At 38.0% G+C, this 19,094-nt stretch overlaps 1 protein-coding gene across 1 annotated transcript in view; it reads left to right on the top strand.

Moving 5' to 3' along the window:
* LOC100457610 (cubilin-like) overlaps positions 1 to 19,094 on the top strand; it is a 129,795-nt gene that overhangs the window by 83,335 nt on the left and 27,366 nt on the right.

The raw sequence follows: 19,094 nt of genomic DNA, 5'->3' as shown, positions 1-19,094 counted from the left end.
TGAACAATGAGATCACTTGGACACAGGGCGGGGAACATCACACACCAGGGCCTGTTGTGGAGTGGGGGTATGGGGGAGGGATAGCATTAGGAGAATACCTAATGTAAATGACAAGTTAATGGGTGCAGCAAACCAACACAGCACATGTATACATATGTAACAATCCTGCACGTTGTGCACATGTACCCTAGAACTTAAAGTATAATAATAATAAAAAAGTAGTACAGATATTATTTCCAAGCATATTTTGACCAATTGTAGTATCATTACAATAAGTATTTAGCCATCTCAAGGGACAACTTATTATATATTTTCAAAATTATTCCATATTATGGAATATTTATTAGAGCTACTGGCAAAAATAAATTGAAAAAGCAGGCTGGGCGTGGTGGCCCATGCCTGTAATCCCAGCACTTCGGGAGGCAGAGACAGGCAGATCACCTGAGGTCAGGAGTTAAAGACCAGCCTAGCCAACATGGCAGAAACCCAATATCTACCACAAAAAAAAAAAAAAATACAAAAAATAGCCAGGCGTGGTGGTACACTCCTGTAATCCCAGCTACTTTGGAGGCTGAGGCAAGAGAATTGCTTGAACCTGGGAGGAGGAGGTTGCCGGGAGCCGAGATTGTACCACTACACTGCAGCTTGGGCAACAGAGTGAGACTCCATCTAAAAAAAAAAAAAAAAAAAAAAGAGAGAGAGACAAAAGAAAAAGCAGAAGAACCTACAAAAATGAGGACAGGATAACAAATAATTTAAACAAGTTTAAAAAATAAGCTATAATAAACTCTAAAGTAAAACCATATAGGAAGCTTTGCTTATTCAGGAACTCTGGAAATAGTTATTTAAAATGACAAAGAATAAGGCCTAAATTAAACACTGTATAAGACAGAGAAAAGTTAGGGATGCATCTGTCAGGATAGGTTTTGCATAATAACAAACAACCCCACAGCATAGCAGCTTAACTCAACAAGTTTATTTCTCGTTCAAATGAGCATGTTCAGTGTGGCCTGGCATGGAAACTGTGCTCATCGTGGTCATTCAACAACCCCAGGCTGATGGAAGCTTCATTTTTACATTTGCTTCCATGATCATCACTGCAGTGGGAAGGCAATGTGGCAAAGCAAGTAGTCATTTGTAAAACTTCTTCCATAGAGTAATATGTATCCCTTCTGCTTACATTTCTGTGGTCAAAGCAACTCCTAGCAGCCATGCCAAACATCAAAGTGTGCACCTAGGGCAATCCTACTGGTGCTGGGTAGGCAGAGAGCTGGGACCATGTGCAGAAGTGTCAGTGACCACCACAGAGATCTTGTATGTAAATTTCTTGTTCTTCAACTGACCTTAATAGAAATTCCATTTTAAAAGAGGGAAATGAGACGTGAGAAGGAGAATGGAGCTATCTATGATTCTAAAACCAGAATTTCTTCTCTCTGTTATATTAGCATGCTTTCCATAAGTTCTACTTCATCTCATAAAATAACAAGGGAAGAGTAAATACCGTATTTTTAATGAGACCTAAAAACCTGAAGTGTTGCTGCGATAATAAATATCAGTTCAACTTGTTCAAACTTGATCTCAGATGGACTTTAATATGCCCTAGACTGGGAATTCCTTCAAGTCTAAAACTATATCTTAATCACTTTGACATCCCCAGCTGCTATCACAGTTTTTGTTATATTGTAATTACTAAAAACAAATTTGGCTAAACTTTTGAACTGATCAGTAAAGTACTGTCTGATTTCTAATATTTCCTATCAAGTGAGGCTTGAATGCTCTGCTGTTAGTTATTTCCTTGTTGTTTTTTTGCAAGCGCTAAAGGTACAATTTAATAGATGTCCAAACGGAAACATCAGTATTAACAAGCTACATTTCACAGGTTCAGAGATTTTGATGTGGTTCCTTCCACCTCCTGCTCCCATGACTACCTGGCAATTTACAATGGTGCCAATACCAGCGATCCCCTTCTTGGCAAATTATGTAGTTCAAAGTGCCCACCAAATGTGAAGAGCTGCAATAATAATATGCTCCTGGTGTTCAAGACAGATTCATTTCAAACAGCAAGAGGCTGGAAGATATCTTTTTGGCAGACATTGGGTAAGAATTCTGGACATGTAAATCTATTTTTCAGAACTATTACCTTTCTGCTTTATTCATCTTTTCTCCACCTGACTATAGTTGCTTTTCACTGAAGCTTAGAAGAATATGCCATGTAAAGGCTTGGTTTTAAAAATTATGTATGACATATTTTAATGTTGTAAAAAATCACTCAACAAATGTACCTCTCCAACATACAAAGACAAAGTCTTTCTACACAGTCACATTCAAAAGATGCCCGAGACTCATTTTATCACCTATAGAAGTGGTATAAGTTGAGCCTAAACGCAGGCAAGGGCCAGGTCAAAAAAGAAAGCCCCATTGCCTGTGCCAACTTTATCAGCCGGGCTCAGTGGCTCATGCTTGTAATCCCAGCACTTTGGGAGGCAAGGCGGGCAGATCACCTGAGGTCAGGAGTTCAAGACCAGCCTGGCCAATATGGCAAAACCCCTTCTCTACAAAAATACAAAAATTAGCTGGGCAGGGTGGTGTGGCCTGTAATCCCAGCTACTCGGGAGGCTGAGACGGGAGAATCACTTGAACCCAGGAGGTGGAGGTTGCAGTGAGCCAAGATCATGCCATTGCACTCCAGCCTGGGTGACAGAGCGAGACTCTGTCTCAAAAAAAAAAAAAAAAAAAAAAAAAAAAAAGGATAACTTTGGTAGCATGGTGGAGGAAGGTGCAAAGAAGAACCTACAACCTGGGAAGGAAGAAGCTTATGATAGAAATATCAATGGGAAATGTCAAAGCCTTGAATGAACACAGAGGGAAAAGAGATAAAGGGAACAGCAGAAATCTGAGAGACAGAAGGTAGAATACAATGGAAGCACAGTGTTTGGACTCTGATGATATTTTAATGAGGACGTGAATTGAGGGTGACTTTCTATAGGTAATTTGTTGGATGGTGGTGCCTTAGGAGACTAAGATTTAAGGGAGAAATGTTATATTTAATTTGGGGTATTTTAGGTCAGAAGACCTGTCTAAATGGAGCTGTCTAGTTGGAAGCTGATGCTTGAGAAGGAATTTGGTCTGGAGAGCGTAGGGGGAACAGGTAAAATTAGGTGTGAGGATAAACTGAAAATATGCCACAGATTACTCCCACTGCATATGAGAGATAAACTGTCAACATCAAACACTGCATGTGAGAAATAATCACCCAGATCAAATTAACTCAGAACTTTGAATAATTTAAAATAAAAGGTAATCAATTACCTGTTTGGCTATTCTAACATCATCAGCGGCACAGTCTAAGATCATTAATATTCTACTCTGGAAAGTGTTTTGATCCTTTTCCATTTGAATGTAGATGTGATTAGTGTTCTAAAAATGCATAGCTCTCCAAACAAATCCCATACTCTGTAAAGACTCAGAAAAATCCAGGCAGTTTTCTGTAATGATAACCCTAATTCACTTTTCAAACTCTTTCTCTTTCTCCCATAGTGTGGGTAAACTTCACTTCTCTGATGCAAAACAAAGTTTACCTTCAACTTCTTGATATTGGGAATATGAATTTTTTTATGCATTTCTTGAGGAAAGCAATTAGACATTGTGTTTTGAAGGTTTCCCAGTAAACACCTCCTGACAAATTGTATCAGAAAATCCCTTTGCCACCTTTCCTACTTAGCTGTCTCAACAGTAACTTGAAAGCAAGTCTCATGGCCAGTCAGAGAGTGTTGCCTTAATAGAATCGTGTAAGTGAAATAGCATACAAAAGACACAAGGCTATTTTGAAAGAAAAACTAATTTTCCTTTGGAGATTTTTTTTTTTTTTTTTGCACAAAAAAGGGATATATTCTTGCCTTTAGCACAGACTTTAGACCAAATGGCATATGTCTGCATTTGCTTTGCTACCTTTCAAGTTGTTTTTCTTTTTCGTAATATATTCTCACAAGAAAATGGTAATCGTTGTGTTAACACTCTTCTCACTGCTGTCATCTGCATGAAGCTTCTCAAGTGAGCCAGGGTTCCCTAGCCTCATTAAATTACTGTGTCTTTCCAAGCCACAAAGAATAGATTTTTAGACTTATTGTGATTTAACAGAAGGAAAAATCTTACACTGTCAGAAGCATTGTCTATGCGTGAGTCATTGAACAATTACAGTCACTTACTGTTTTCCTCCGGCCACAGTTAGAGAAAAGATTTAAGTGGAGAATGCAGAAACGGAATTCCTTGCCAGTGTTGTGTTACCCTATTATTTCGTGAATATGATTGTTACCTCTTTTTCATTTGTATAAATGCCATCAGCCACTTGGAAATACTTAAGAAGTCATTGTAACTACTCTTTGATGGTAATGTTTAAGTGAAAAACCTGAGTATTATAATTTTGCCTTGCAGTGGTCTTACAAAGCTTTCGAGATCACACTGACAAGTTTATTGATCATTCTGCATAACTTTCAAATTTTGTTTCATTTTAATTTTTGTTGTATGTGGTGAGGAAAGGAGGAAGGAACAATAAGAACAGCTTTGATTGTAGGGTTTATAGAGCCTTTTAGTTATAGATCTGGATGAAAACACTTAAACTTGGCTAATAAGGTGCCCCTTTCACCTCCAACTCATTTACGTAAACCAACCCTGTCTTTCCCCTAAAGAGAGGGAAAGTAACTTTGTGGACCAGATAGTGAATTTTCATTTACAAGACTGTTCAGCCTGGAAAAAAATATCTTCACTTTGTAAATAATTGATGTGAAGAGGAGACCATGTTAGTCTATGACATTTCTGTTTCGATCTTAACTTAAACACTAAGTAGGGTTTTGCAGATTTGCTATTTAGACTACACACTTGATAATGCTGTATGTACATCTGCTTCAATTTTTCAGGAGTTGATGAAGAGGCTGGCTTATATAATTATGTGACTATTAGGTTAATTTTATCTTGTGCATTTGTTATATTTGTATTGCTAGTGAGTCACAGCAAATTTGGGAGAACTATCCCCTAGTTGCTAATTACTAAATATGTAGTGAAATTGGGTCTCCTTTTTCCACAGAACTTCTGCGGCTGGAGGCCCATGTGCATGGGATATGAGGTAAGGAGAAATCACATTTGGCAAGCAGGAGCTGATCTCTAACTGCAGTGGAAATGTGCCTGCTTGTTTCCCCCATGTGCTCCAACACTATATGAATAATTGATTAAATGAATGGCTGACAACAAGCAAAATGATCACACTGGGCTGCAGCAATCTGTGAAACTCTGAAATAATTTGCAATCTGAGCATTTTTCTTAACCAAGTTCATAGTTTGCATCAGATTGTCAATGGCTTCTATGCTCCTTTAAAGTTTAAAAAAGCTGTTGGTTCTGTGGATTTGGCTAAGTGGGCATGGCCTGTAGGCAGAACGGATACTTTTAAGTGCCTTCTGTTCTGTTAACTTCTACTAGATTAGTTGCTGCCCCTTCCTTTACCAGTAGGGTCAGCTCCAGCCTTGACTCTGCTTATGATGTGCACAAAGCACTTCAGACTTGCAAACGTGTTTTTAACCATCAGAGCCTCCAGTTCTTCTTCCCAAACGGGTCTCTTACCAGAGAGTTGCTTAGTCTATTCGCAATACGCTCATCAAACTACACACCAAACTTCTACACATAGGGTTAGATTAGGGGCTTTCAGTGAACTTATTTATTTACTGTGCAGTACCATCGTTGTTTCACTTTTTTCTAAAATGATGTATTCTACAACACTTCAGCAAAACTTCAGTGTAAAAAATGGAACTTGGCCCTACTAGATATGAGGTCTGCAGGCATCTCAATTAGTGAGTTGCCAAGAAGAGAGTGAGGAGTGCCCCCTGCAGGACAGCACAGGAGGACAGATGGGGAAGATGCACCCTCAGGGACAAGCGGTGGCAGTGGCTGGACTCAAAGCTCCCAGCCAGTTCCTGTCGCCCAGAGCACACATGCTGCTGACGAGGGCCACTGTCTGTCTTCCTCCACCTCGGGTATTTGTCACGTAGAGAATGAGTCAGGTTCCATTAAGGTCAGACTCAGAGACCTTTGCTAAGAGACCAAGGCAAAAATACACAAGCATATATATATAACAAGGACAGAATGAATTACAGTCCAACAAATGTAGAAATATGGCCAGATAGGCCGGGCACAGTGGCTCATGCCTGTAATGCCGGCACTTTGGGAGGCCGAGGCAGGCAGATCACTTGAGGTCAGGAGTTCGAGACCAGCCTGGCTAACATGGTGAAACTTCGTCTCTACTAAAAATACAAAAAATTAGCCAGGCATGGTGACACATACTTGTAAACCCAGCTACTCAGGAGGCTGAGTCAGGAGAATCACTTGAACCTGGGAGGCAGAGGTTGCAGTGACCTGAGGTCGCACCATTGCACTCCAGCCTGGGCAACAAGAGTGAAACTCCGTCTCAAAAAAAAAAAAAAAAGTAATATGGTCAGATGGAAAGAGCTGATTGATGTCATTGCCTGGTGGTATGGCTTTAGAAAAATCCTATAACATTTTGGAACTCAATTTTTATCTACTAAAAAACTGATCAATTTGAAATATTGTAACCATTTATCTTTTAAGAATGTGATGGGGATGAAGCAGATAATTTCTGGAAAGCACCTTAGCTGTCAGAGTGAAAGAATCTATGCATTAGAAAGTAATATTGAAGTCCCAAATTCTCAAGCCCCTCCCCCTGACTCTATTTCTAAGTTTAGGAGATGGCTGAGGGTGAGGTGGGCAGGGATCAACATTCTCAACAGGACCACGTCATGCTACAATGATTTCTTGTTCGTCCCTACCCACTTTGCAGTGACACCTAACCCTCAAATCCTAAAGTACATTTGATAATCTAAATCTGAAATCAAAAGCTACATTCTGATTAAATCCTCACACCTTGCAGAGGCCTGGCGCACAATTGTTACTCCATCAATATTGTCCATATGAGTGATTTACAGAATAAATGGATAAATTGTGCCTACTTCAAAATCATATTTTGTAATGAGAAATAATAACATACCATATAGTGTAAATTATATTTTAATCTAGATTCAGCTCATTCTCAAAATTCAATCCTGGTTTATAAAACTGTTGGTTAAGCTCTACACAGGGAGGTAAACTGAATCACTTTCATCCTCAGAGAATTAGGAATACCAGATCATACTCAATATTTAGGTCATCTGTGTTTGTCGCCTGTGGATTTTTGCCTGTTACCTTAATGTCTGGAAAATGTCTCTCAAGCATATTAAAGGAAGGCAGTGGGAGTGACAGGAGGAAGTTGAAGGAGATAAAAAACGAAAGAAACAGAGAAGAAAGAAAGAAGGAGACGGAGAAAGCTGAAGAGAGTCTAGGGCCACAAAGATGGAAAATATGGTCACAACAAATGGGAAAAAACCCAACATGTCCAATTCAGGCTTCTGCTTCCAGTTATTTTTAAGTTTCCTGGTTTTGGTGTTAAATTTAAACTTTGTGAGGCATTCTAAAATAGCTAATCAATACAAGAATAAACTTTTAAAAATTCAATGGCATTAAAAATATATGTGTATGTGTCTCTAGGTACCTCTTCGCAGCCTGATTGAAGCTGTCAGCTCACGTTACTGTTAGAAGTACAAATTCAATAAGGAAGTTGAATTATAACTTGAATAATTCGATAAATCACTGATCAAATAACTCTCAGTTTAGCAATAATGGGGGTATTACTTGAAAGCAACGAAGCCGTGTTATTTTTCTGGTTTCCTAATGTCATTTACTCTCTGTGATGAAGTCTGAGAATGAGATGAGCTGAAACTGTAAACCTATTTAAAGAAAAACCCAACTAAGCTTATTTCCACCCTTTTAAGCCCTGTACCTTTTACTGGTGATTAGTCTTCCCCTAGGGGATGATACCAAAGACAAGGTTATCTTCAGATTATTCTTTATGAGTTTTACGGGGAAAGGTTTTTTGCTGAGCTGAGAATGTGGGAATGGGATAAAGAAACCAACAAATGCTTAGTTCACCAAGACTTTACAGAAGCAAGTAGACAGGAGTTAAATACCAAATCAGTAAGAAGAAAGGAAAGGTTCTTAATAAATATATTTCAACACTGGAGTCTGTGCCCCCACCGATGACTAGATTATCGTTCCTAGTCTTGAAGGGTGGGGCTGTCCTTGTGAAAATAAAACCAGATGGTATTGTGGAGACCAAACTAAGCGATAAAATTGAGTTAATGATAAATTATAAGATAACATTTTGAAAAACATTGAAGAGAACAAGTGCTGGGAAGAAGCACTTATTTTGTGTAATCCAAAACACAAGACACAACCTAGTTTTATCGCAGGTAACTGGTTAAATTACCCATAAATTTCCTATAATCATCATCCTTACTCACATCAGCCTGGCTTTGATACAGTATTCCCAGGAAGGTAAAAACAAAATATATGCAGTTAACAATAAAAATTATAAAAGATTATTTTGTTATAAATGAATTGTTAAGAAATAAAATAGTGGGACTGTGTTCTTCTCTTCATTCTAATATGTGAAAAGTCTGTTAACTTTATGCTTGCTCGCAAGTAAAGACTTGTCAGGAAATCCCAGGGCATCATGAAAATGACTGCCGGTCCCTGAGACTGTACCCTACCAGATGTAGCATGAGCTGCTTGATGTATATTACTTCATCTTCAGAACTACCCCATGAGACAAGAATTACCCCATTTTACAAAGGAAGAAAGAAGAATTTAAGAGATTAAGTAATTTGTCTATGGTCAAAGGGTTTGTAAGAGGTAAAGCCAAGCTTTTAACTAGGTTTGACAGTCCCCCAACTCAGGATTTTCTTAATAAGCCTTCATTGCCTCTGTGGGAATAGATAAAAATGCCCAGGTACGCTTTTTTTTTTGAGACGGAATCTTGCTCTGTTGCCCAGGCTGGAGAGCAATGGCATGATCTCGGCTCACTGCAGCCTCCACCTCCCAGGTTCAAGCAATTCTCCTGCCTCAGCCTCCTGAGTAGCTGGGATTACAGGCGTGTGTCACCACGCCTGGCTAATTTTTGTATTTTTAGTAGAGACAGGGTTTCACCATGTTGGTCAGGCTGGTCTGGAACTCCTGACCTCATGATCCACCCTCCTCGGCCCCCCAAAGTGCTGGGATTACAGGCGTGAGCCACTGCACCCCGACCCCAGGGATGCTTTTTAACAGAACTGTATGCAAAGGGCACTGGAAGCACAAAAGAAGGGATCTATGGTACTTGGATATTCGTGGAAGAAAGGACACAGGATTCTTAGAGGATCCACCTCAGAGAATGTGAGTCCTGAATTATGGTGCAATGGGTAAGAGGGAAACTTGGAGCATCACATACCAGATTTAAACTCAGTTTGTACATCTCATTGAGGTTGACCTTGGACAATTTACCTATCCACTCTGGGTCTTGATTCTTTTTTTTATCTGTAAAAAGAGTACACTAATAGTAACAACCTTATAGGGTTCAGTGATGATTAAATTAGAAAATACTTGTTACTCATTTAGCATGCAAGAATTTTTAGATAGAAATAGTATTATTTTGGAAGGATAAGAAGGCATTCATTGGCCAGGCATGATGGCTCACGCCTGTAATCCCAGCACTTTGGAAGGCGGAGGCAGGCAGATCACCTGAGGTCAGGAGTTTGAGTCCAGCCTGGCCAACATGGGGAAACCTCATCTCTACCAAAAAATACAAAAATCAGCTAGGCGTGATGGCAGGCACCTGCAGTCCCAGCTACTCAGGCAGCTGAAGCAGGAGAATCGCTTGAATCTGGGAAGTGGAGGTTGCAGTGAGCCGAGATCACAATACTGCACTCCAGCCTGGGTGAGAGTGAAACTCTGAAAAAAAAAAAAAAAAAAGAAGAAGAAGAAGAGGAAGACAAGTCATTCACTGGGAAAATGGACAATCTATGGGGAAGAAAAACACATGTACAAAGTTACAGGTGCATCCCATTTCAAGGGATACCGACTAAATTGCCCATTGTAATGCTTTGGGGCATAAGGCAGAGAACAATAGGTGCTGAGAGAGGAGAGACAGGCAAAGGCTGGACATGGAGGGCTCTGTATCATTTGCAAAAGTGAGCCAGTAATTGTTTTGAGCTGGAGAGTGCTGTGATCTAGTCAGATTTATTTTAGAAAGCACATCCCAGCACCGTGGGGATGATGTTTTGAAGCAGCAGTCCAGGGAAAAACTTAACGAAAGTATTGCAATAGTTTAGGCAGGGATGATAAGAGCAGTGGTACTACGAAAATAAAGAAAGGGATTGAAAGGAGAAATCCTCAAGATATTGAATCAATAAAACAGTGTTCCACTTGAAAGAGGCGGCTTGGGAAAAAGAAATAATAATGCTCCTAAAGTTTCTGGACAATATCTTGTGACACCATCATTCAAACAGAAAATTACTAGGAGAGGACAGCGCTTTGCAGAATAAAATAATAAAAACTTTGGGCTTGTCTGGAGAATTTGATGCCTTTAGGACAGCCAGCTAGTGTTCAGTAGGTAGTCAGATAAGAGAATTAGAAGATCAGTAGAACCATCTTGGCTAGAGTTTTGCTCTTTTGGATTTTGAAGCCAATGTGGCACATATACATTTGTAATTATTATATCTTTCTGGTGGATTGACTCATACCATTATGCAACAACGTTTTTAAATGCTTCTTGCCTTAATTTCTTCTTGTTCTGATTTAGTATAACTTCCAAAGTTTTCTTTTAGTTCATATTTGCATGATATATTTTTAAAGCCTTTTATTTTCAACTTTTCTCTATCCTGAAGAATATATTTGGCTTTTGTTTGGCTATGTCTTTCAATTGGAGAATTTAATGTGTTTATATCTGATAAAATTATTAACATTATTAGTTTTAAGTAGACCTTTGTGCTATTTGTGTTTTGTTTGTCCCACCTCTTTTTATGTTCCCTTAACTAACTTTTCTTTTTAAAATTAATCACTTTTTTACTACTCCCCTTTTAAAATTATTACTTACACATCCTGTTACTCTTGTTTCAGTATTTACCTTAGAGATTACAGTATTCAACATTGATGTGTTAGAATCTAATTTAAAATTAATACTTTAATCATGTTATAATAAATGCAAGGACCTTGGAACATTTTAAATTCATTCACCCACTTCTTGTCTTTTGTACTATATATGCCAAGTATTTTAATTCTACATACATATTAGGTACACAAAACATTTTTATTGTTTTACACAATTATTAATAATGTAGAATTACCATTGCTATTATTTTTCTTTTCTTCCTGAAATTCTATACTTCCATATGGGATCTATTTATTTCTTTTGGAAGACCTCTCTTTTATGTTTCGTTTATTGGAGATCTTCTGGTAAAATGTGTTCTTTGTTTTTGTTTTTTGAAAATGACTTGATTTTCTTAAATTTTGTGGGATTCTTTCTCTGAATATAGAGTTCCAGTTTGGAACTTATTTTCATTCAGGACTTTACAATGCTATTCCATCATGCTTTGGTTTGTATTATTTTGATTAGGAAGTCATTGCTTTCTATAACTGGGGACCCCCATCCCTCCCCTGGTCATCTCATTGTAGAGTACTGTTATTGTTGCTGTTGTTGTTATTTAATTTTATTTTAGCCATTCTGGTAGGTGTGTATTAACATCTCGTGGTTTTAATTTGCATTTCCCTAATGGTGAACAATTTTCATGTGCTTTTTGGTCATCCATATATCTATTTGCTGGTGAAATATATATTTATATCTTTTGCTCATTTTCTTTTTCTTTTTTTTTTGAGACGAAGTCTCGCTCTGTCGCCCAGGCTGGAGTGCAGTGGTGCGATCTCAGCTCCCTGCAAGCTCCGCCTCCCGGGTTCACGCCGTTCTCCTGCCTCAGCCTCCCGAGTATCTGGGACTACAGGCGCCTGCCACCGCGCCTGGCTAATTTTTTGTATTTTTAGTAGAGACGGGGTTTCACCGTGTTAGCCAGGACGGTCTCGACCTCCTGACCTCATGATCCGCCTGCCTCGGCCTCCCAAAGTGCTGAGATTACAGGCGTGAGCCACCACGCCCGGCTCTTTTGCTCATTTTCTAATTGTGTATTTTTCTACTGTTGGGTTTTGAGAGATTTTTATCTATTCTCAATAATGATCCTTTGTCAGTATGTGGTTTGCAAATGTTATTTCCCATTCTATATCTTGCCTTTTCATTTTCTTGCCTTATATTGGCGTTTCGCTGAACAAAAGTTTTTAATGAAGTTCAATTTATCAACATTTTCTTTTATAGATTATGTTTTTGATACCAAGTGTAAGAATTCTTTGCCTACCCCAAGGTCCCAGAGATTTTTCTGCTGTTTTCTTCTAAAAATTTTATGATTTTACATTTTTCATTTGTGTCTATGATCCACTTTGAGCCCATTTTGGTTTAGATATGAGATTTAGGTGGAAGTCAAATTTTTGCCTCTGTATGTCCAATTGCTCTAGCACTATTGGTTGAAAAGGCTGTCCTTCTTTCATTGAATTGCTTTGGCACCTTTGAAAAAAATCAGTTGGGCATATTTGTGTGGGTCTGTTTCTGGGTTCTCTATTCTATTCCATTATGTGTCTAACTCCTCACCAATATCACCCTGTCTTGATTACTGTAGCTACATGGTAAGCCTCAGTATCAGGTGGAGTGATTCCTCTCACTTCATTTTTATTTGTGAAGATTGTTTTAGCTACTTGAAGGCCTGTGCCTTTCCATATAAATTTTAAAATAAAGGCTGGGTGCAGTGTCTCATGCCTGTAATCCCAGAGCTTTGGGAGGCCAAGGTGGGAGGATCCCTTGAGACCAGGAGTTCGAGACTAGCCTGGGCAATATAGCAAGACTCTGTCTTCATCAAAAATGACAAAATTAGCTGGGCATGGTGGTGCTTGCCAGGTAGTCCTAGCTAACTGGGAGGCTGAGGCAGGAGGATCCCTTGAGCCCGGGAGTTCAAAGTTGCAGTGAACTGTGATCACACCACTGCATTCCAGCCTGGGTGACAGAGCAAGACCCTATCCTAAAAAATAAAAAATAAAAATAAATTAAGCTATGTTTGCAGAAAAATCTTGCTAAGATTTGTATAGGAATTGCATTAAATCTATGCACCAATTTGGGGAAAATTGATGTCTTTACTATGTTGAGTTTTTCAATCCATGAACATGTATGTATCTAGACTTATTTAGGCCTTCTTTTATTTATTTCATTATTTTGTAATTTTCATCACATAAGCCTGTACATGCTTCATTAAGTATATACCTAAATATTTCATTTTTTGGAATGATTATAAATGGTATTGTTTTTTAATTTTGGTCTCCACATGTTAACGGTTAGTATATTAAAATTTGATTGATTTTTGTGTATTGTTCCTTTATCCTGAGGTCTTGCAGAACTCACATATTAGTTCTAAGAATATTTTTCTATCTTCCTTGGGATTTTCTGCAGATAATAGTTAAACTTGTGAAAGTGGCAATTTTATTTCTTCCTTTCTGGTCTCTCTCTATATTTTTTCTTGCTTTATTCTAGTAAGAGTTCTAATACTATGTTGAGTTAGAGGGGTGTGAAATAAATATCATTGCCTTGTTCCTGATCTTAGGGAGACAGCATTCAGTATTTCACCATTAAGTATGCTGTTACCTGTAGATTTTTGCAGATGGTTTTTATTAAGTCAAGAAATTTCTCTTCTATTCCTAGTTTGCCAAGAGTTTTTATCATGAATGTGTATTGGATTTTGTCAAATCTTTTTTCAGCATCAACTGACATGATCGTATCATTTTGCATAATAAATTCTATTTTAAATTTCCAAGTTGGAAAGAGTGATTCTCATAAAATGTCCTGGGACTAATGATGTATACATAGAGCATTTTCAGTGATATCTAAATAATGCAAGATAAATTATAAGATAATGATAAAATTTTCCTTCTCCTAAGTTCTTTATACAAGTATTGCCCTTTTTCTATTAACTATAGCTACTAATTAGCTTGCTGAAATTAACTTTCTTTTAGTAAATTATCATTCTTTTAGTTTTATGATCCTAAATATTACCAGACTAAATACACATTTTAATTTACATTAAGCTAGGTTTCAAATTAGGATAACTAAAGTGAGTCAAATTGAGTGAAGCTGCTAAAAACAAACAAAACAATAAAAAACCTCATTACAAAAACTACTAATATTTTTTCCTGTATAACATAAATATTATACCTAAAGTATTGTACACATCAGAGGTTAGGAAGTAAAATAATAAACACTGTTTACTTTTAGAGAAAAAGACAAAACAGGATCATCTGAAACCTAGTTGAATGTTTTTATATGAATACACTGCTTTGGGGCAATTGTGTATCTGAAGCTTTAAAAATCACAGTAAGGCTGATTCCAAAAAAGGATAATGCGGTTCTAGCCCTGCATCCCTGTGTGGTAGAAACGAAGCTGTCTAGGTGCGCTCGCATTTTCCTAAGGCACCAGCTTTAAATACCTTTGTATTCTGCTTCCTGTAGTTTCCAGTAAAACTTCCTTCAGCTGCAGCCTAAAGCCACAGATGGCTTGCTGGAAATAGGAAAGTGCCTGAAGTCAAGCCAGTACGTATCTGCCTGTACAGCTTGCTGCATACCTTCTCAGCAGTGGTCGTCCAGAGACAGGCAGAGATACTATCTAGATAACCTCAATAAAATGTCAGCCACATAGAATGTGAGCCACAAAAATGTCAGTTCTCCAAATAACAATTAAAAAATGTATCCGACTCCACTGAAGCCTTCAAGATGTTTTACCCTAGAGAATGTAACTATTTTTTCCCTTATCAGATTGATCCTGGCTTGAGCTTCACTCTGAGGTTTAGTCATTGGAAGGTAATAATTCAGGATTTGGTTACTGTCTTTTAATTAAGTAGATTTAGACCTGGATCTCACTGCTTATTATGGGGTTATATTTCCAATATTTCTTTAGCTAAAACATTTATTTTCTCTGAAGAAATGAATCTTTTGTGTGACAGAGATATTTCCAATTTAGGGAAGAAAGTTAGAGTGACATTTATTTCTGGACACAGGGTGTGTCATCAGAGAGTGACTGACACACCTGCCTGATGAGGCAGGTACTGATGGATGAGAGCTGTTTGAGGGGTTCAAAAATGTGTAGTAATGAGGAAATGATGGATTGATGATGCTAAACACATCAAGGTTAAGATGGCTTATACATTAAAAAAAGGCAATTTCAAAATATCAATATAATAAATATATATGACCTTCTGATGCATAGGACTCCATTTCAGAGTCAGAGTCGCCCTTGTTTATATTCCTCTACCATTGAAACACAGAAAGAGTAATGTGGCAATAGCTCCTTTTGGGAAAGAACACTTCTTTTCTTAATATCGATCCTTACATTTTCTCAAAGACATATACACTTACATTTCATTTTGCATAGAGCAGTTGTGCTATGTTTAAGCACCAAAGTGGAGAAATTAGAGCAATTGTTATTTCCTGCACTACACAAATACCTGTTCACTCATGCAATATGATATTCACTTCAAATATTTGACTATTTTGGCCAGCATTATCTGATGATAATTTTCCTCCATTTTCTTTATTCTGTGTGTATATTTTATGAATTGAGCAAAAAACTCTAATTTGATAGCTCAAACAAGCTATTAATATTAGTGTGTGTATTAGTCTGCTATTACCATGACAGTGCTGCATAACAAACCATCCAAAATTCAGTGTCTTTTAATGAAAGCATTTGTTTTTATCACTTATGGGTCCACGGACTAGCTTGCCTGCCTCTGTTCCAGGCTGCAGGTTGGCTGTACTTGGCTGTAAAGTTGAGTCCGGGTTCAGGTCTGCTCCACATGAATCCACTTTTTCTTTGAACCAGCAGTTACTCAGGGCATGATATCTTAGTGGATCACAGGAGCACAAAGTCCTAGACAAAAATAAAAACAAGAACAAAACATAAGCACATTTAAGGCCTCTGCCTGCTTCATGACCACTAACACTCATTGTCTAAAGCAAGTCGTATGGCCAAGCCTAACATCAAGTGCACAGAAAAATATACTCTATCGATTTTAGTGCAGTGCAAAAAGGGAGACTGAAGACAGAGGGACTGAAGCGTTAAAAATCAACCAATTAAGCTGGGCATGGTGGCATGCAAGTGTAATCCCAGCTACTCAAGAGGCTGAGGTGAAAGGATTGCTTGACCCCAAGAATATGAGACCAGTCTGGGCAACACAGCAAGTCCTCATCTAGAAGAAAGAAAGGAAAAAAAGAAGAAAGAAAGAAAAGAGAGAGAAAGAAAGAAAGAGAGAAGAAAGAGAAAGAGACAGAGGGAGAGAAAGAGAGAGAGGGAGAGAAAGAAAGAGAGAGAGAGAAAGAGAGAAAAGGAAAGGAAAGGAAAGGAAAGAAAAGGAAAGGAAAGGAAGAAGAAAGAAAGAAGAAGGAGTGAGGGAGGAAGGGAGGAAGGGAGGAAGGCAGGGAGGGAGGGAGGAAGGAAGGAAGGAAGGATGGATCAGTCAATCTACCACTCAATCCATGGCAAACACATCAGTGATTTAAGGATGCTTGTTCTGGGGTTCCCTGGAATGAGGGTGTGTGCCTTATGGCATTAGTCATAGCAGTAGTACTAAACAATAAGTGTGTGTAATGGCATTCACTGTGCCCAAGTACAATTGCCATTTTGCCCTTATGAACTTATTAGTAATAATTAATAAACAAGTAGTGATAAAATATATAGCTTGAATGTTTAAAAATAACATTGAGTTTTTGAAGCTGATGTATTAATAGAATAATGCCCAGCAACATCATTTTCCTGTCTACCTACCTCCAACTCCTCAGCACTCCTACCTGCAGCCCTTGCTACAGCAATGTCCTTTTACCTGGTTTCATCTCCTTCAGTCCCATTCCCTTACATGTAAAATGCTGGTTCTGAATAAATTTTTAGATCAGACTTGATTAGCAAGTACATCCTGATTCTACCACTTCTCTGATTAAAAATCTTTCAAATGGATCCCATTGGCCACAGAACATAGTCTAACAGCCAAACTCTATATAATCCGGCATTTGAGGCCCTCTATAGAAGACTTCATCCTGTTTTCCCAAACCTAGTTCTCATTATTCTCCTTCATGTGCCCTATTGTTTTCTCAGAGTTATGCTTGCCCGTGCATATAATGTAAATTCTTGCCCATTTAACCTTGGATCATGAGATTCTTTCAAGCTGGAATTGCCAATACCAATTCCATTTTTACATGGTTTTATTCTATTTATGCTTCAAGACCCAGATCCAAGTCACCTCCTTCTTAGAACAGTCGAGATCCTCGTAGCCCAAAGTAATCTTCATCTTTTTCTAAAACTATAAGACTTTTCTGCCTCTTTTACTGAACCTATCATTTTCTAAATTGTGTCATCATTATGCATCTATGTCTTATCATTACTAATAGACTACCATTGATCTTTTTCTACTTAAATACTAAATATACTTCCTTGAATATTAAAACATGTAATAAATAAATTTATCAATCCATTAACACTCTCAGTCATTGTTCTTCTGTACTATGCATGCCAATAAGCTTAAGTGGTTTCCTTAAGTAACAATCAGTTCACACTGAAATCAAAGCTGTTCAAACTTCACAAACTCCAACTCTCTCTTTAGTTTGCAGACCCATTTCAGATGAGCAGAATCATTAGCAACATGTGGTGTAGCACTGTGCATTGCTTACGTTTCAGAACAATTTTGTCCTAGATGCCATCAGGGACTGGGCGTTTGGAAGCATTTCAACTTCGGGAAATGTCTGACTGTGCAAATACTCTATGGTTTTCCCTGACTTAGAAGCTATGGACAGGGCAAGCCTGACCTACTAAGTAATGTACCTGTAACAAAAATCACCCTGGACATTTGCTATCCATTGGGTTTACAGTCAGAGTTGAGGAGAGCCACCATTGTTTGTTTCCTGCCAAGGTTCAAGTACAAAATCTTAGCACCCCCTAATGTTGAAAGCAGTCCTTTCACTGTGAGCAAAAAATGGAATAAGAAAAATAGACTGAAGGCCAATCCCAGTGAAGTTTAACTTTGGAACTAGTGATGACCTCTATTTGTGTACAATGCAAGCTTTACAGACATTACTTTCAGCACCTATTTAATTCTTGCTCCTACTAGGGCTATTTTGAGCTTATTTCATCCTCAGCATTGCTTATAAAATTGTCAATAAATTGTTTGTCCCTTTAAGCTCTTCTTAAATTACTGCTGAGCTATCTGCTTAGGCCATGGAGTAGACAAAACTAAATCCTATGTTCTGAGGACTGTTTTTTGTATATTTTTATGGTAGACCATTTAATTATCTTGAGATTATTATTTATGTCTCCTTTGTATTTTTATTCTGAATTACAAAATTTTTATCTCAAAGAAGGCCTTTTCTTCCATAAAGATTTTTTCCTTTAGCTTCTCATGTTTTGGAAAAGAAAAAGTTCAATATAGAGTGCGACTGAATATAAATTGGACTGCAGTGTAAAATGCCACTCAGCCTCTTTCTTTTTTTTAAAAAATATATATTTTTATTATACTTTAAGTTCTAGGGTACATGTCCACAACGTGCAGGTTTGTTATGTACGTATATATGTGCCATGTTGGTGTGCTGCACCCATTAACCCGTCATTTAACATTAGGTATATCTCCTAAAGCTATCCCTCCCCCTTCCCCCCTCCCCACAACAGACCCCAGTGTGTGATGTTCCCCTTCCTGTGTCCGAGTGTTCTCATTGTTCAATTGCCACCTATGAGCAAGAACATGCGGTGTTTGGTTTTTTGTCCTTGCGATAGTTTGCTGAGAATGATGGTTTCCAGCTTCATCCATGTCCCTACAAAGGACATGAACTCATCATTTTTTATGGCTGCATAGTATTCCATGGTGTGTATGTGCCACATTTTCTTAATCCAGTCTATCATTGTTGGACATTTGGGTTGGTTCCAAGTCTTTGCTATTGTGAATAGTGCTGCAATAAACATACGTGTGCATGTGTCTTTATAGCAGCATGATTTATAATCCTTTGGGTATATAATCCTTTGGCTGTATTGGGTGCATACATATTTAGGATAGTTAGCTCTTCTTGTT

The sequence above is a fragment of the Pongo abelii genome, chromosome 8, assembly GCF_028885655.2.
Source record: "Pongo abelii isolate AG06213 chromosome 8, NHGRI_mPonAbe1-v2.0_pri, whole genome shotgun sequence".
In the NCBI taxonomy this organism is placed as follows: domain Eukaryota; kingdom Metazoa; phylum Chordata; class Mammalia; order Primates; family Hominidae; genus Pongo; species Pongo abelii.
Note: the sequence above shows the minus strand (reverse complement) of the source record. Positions and strands in the feature narration are given on the sequence as shown.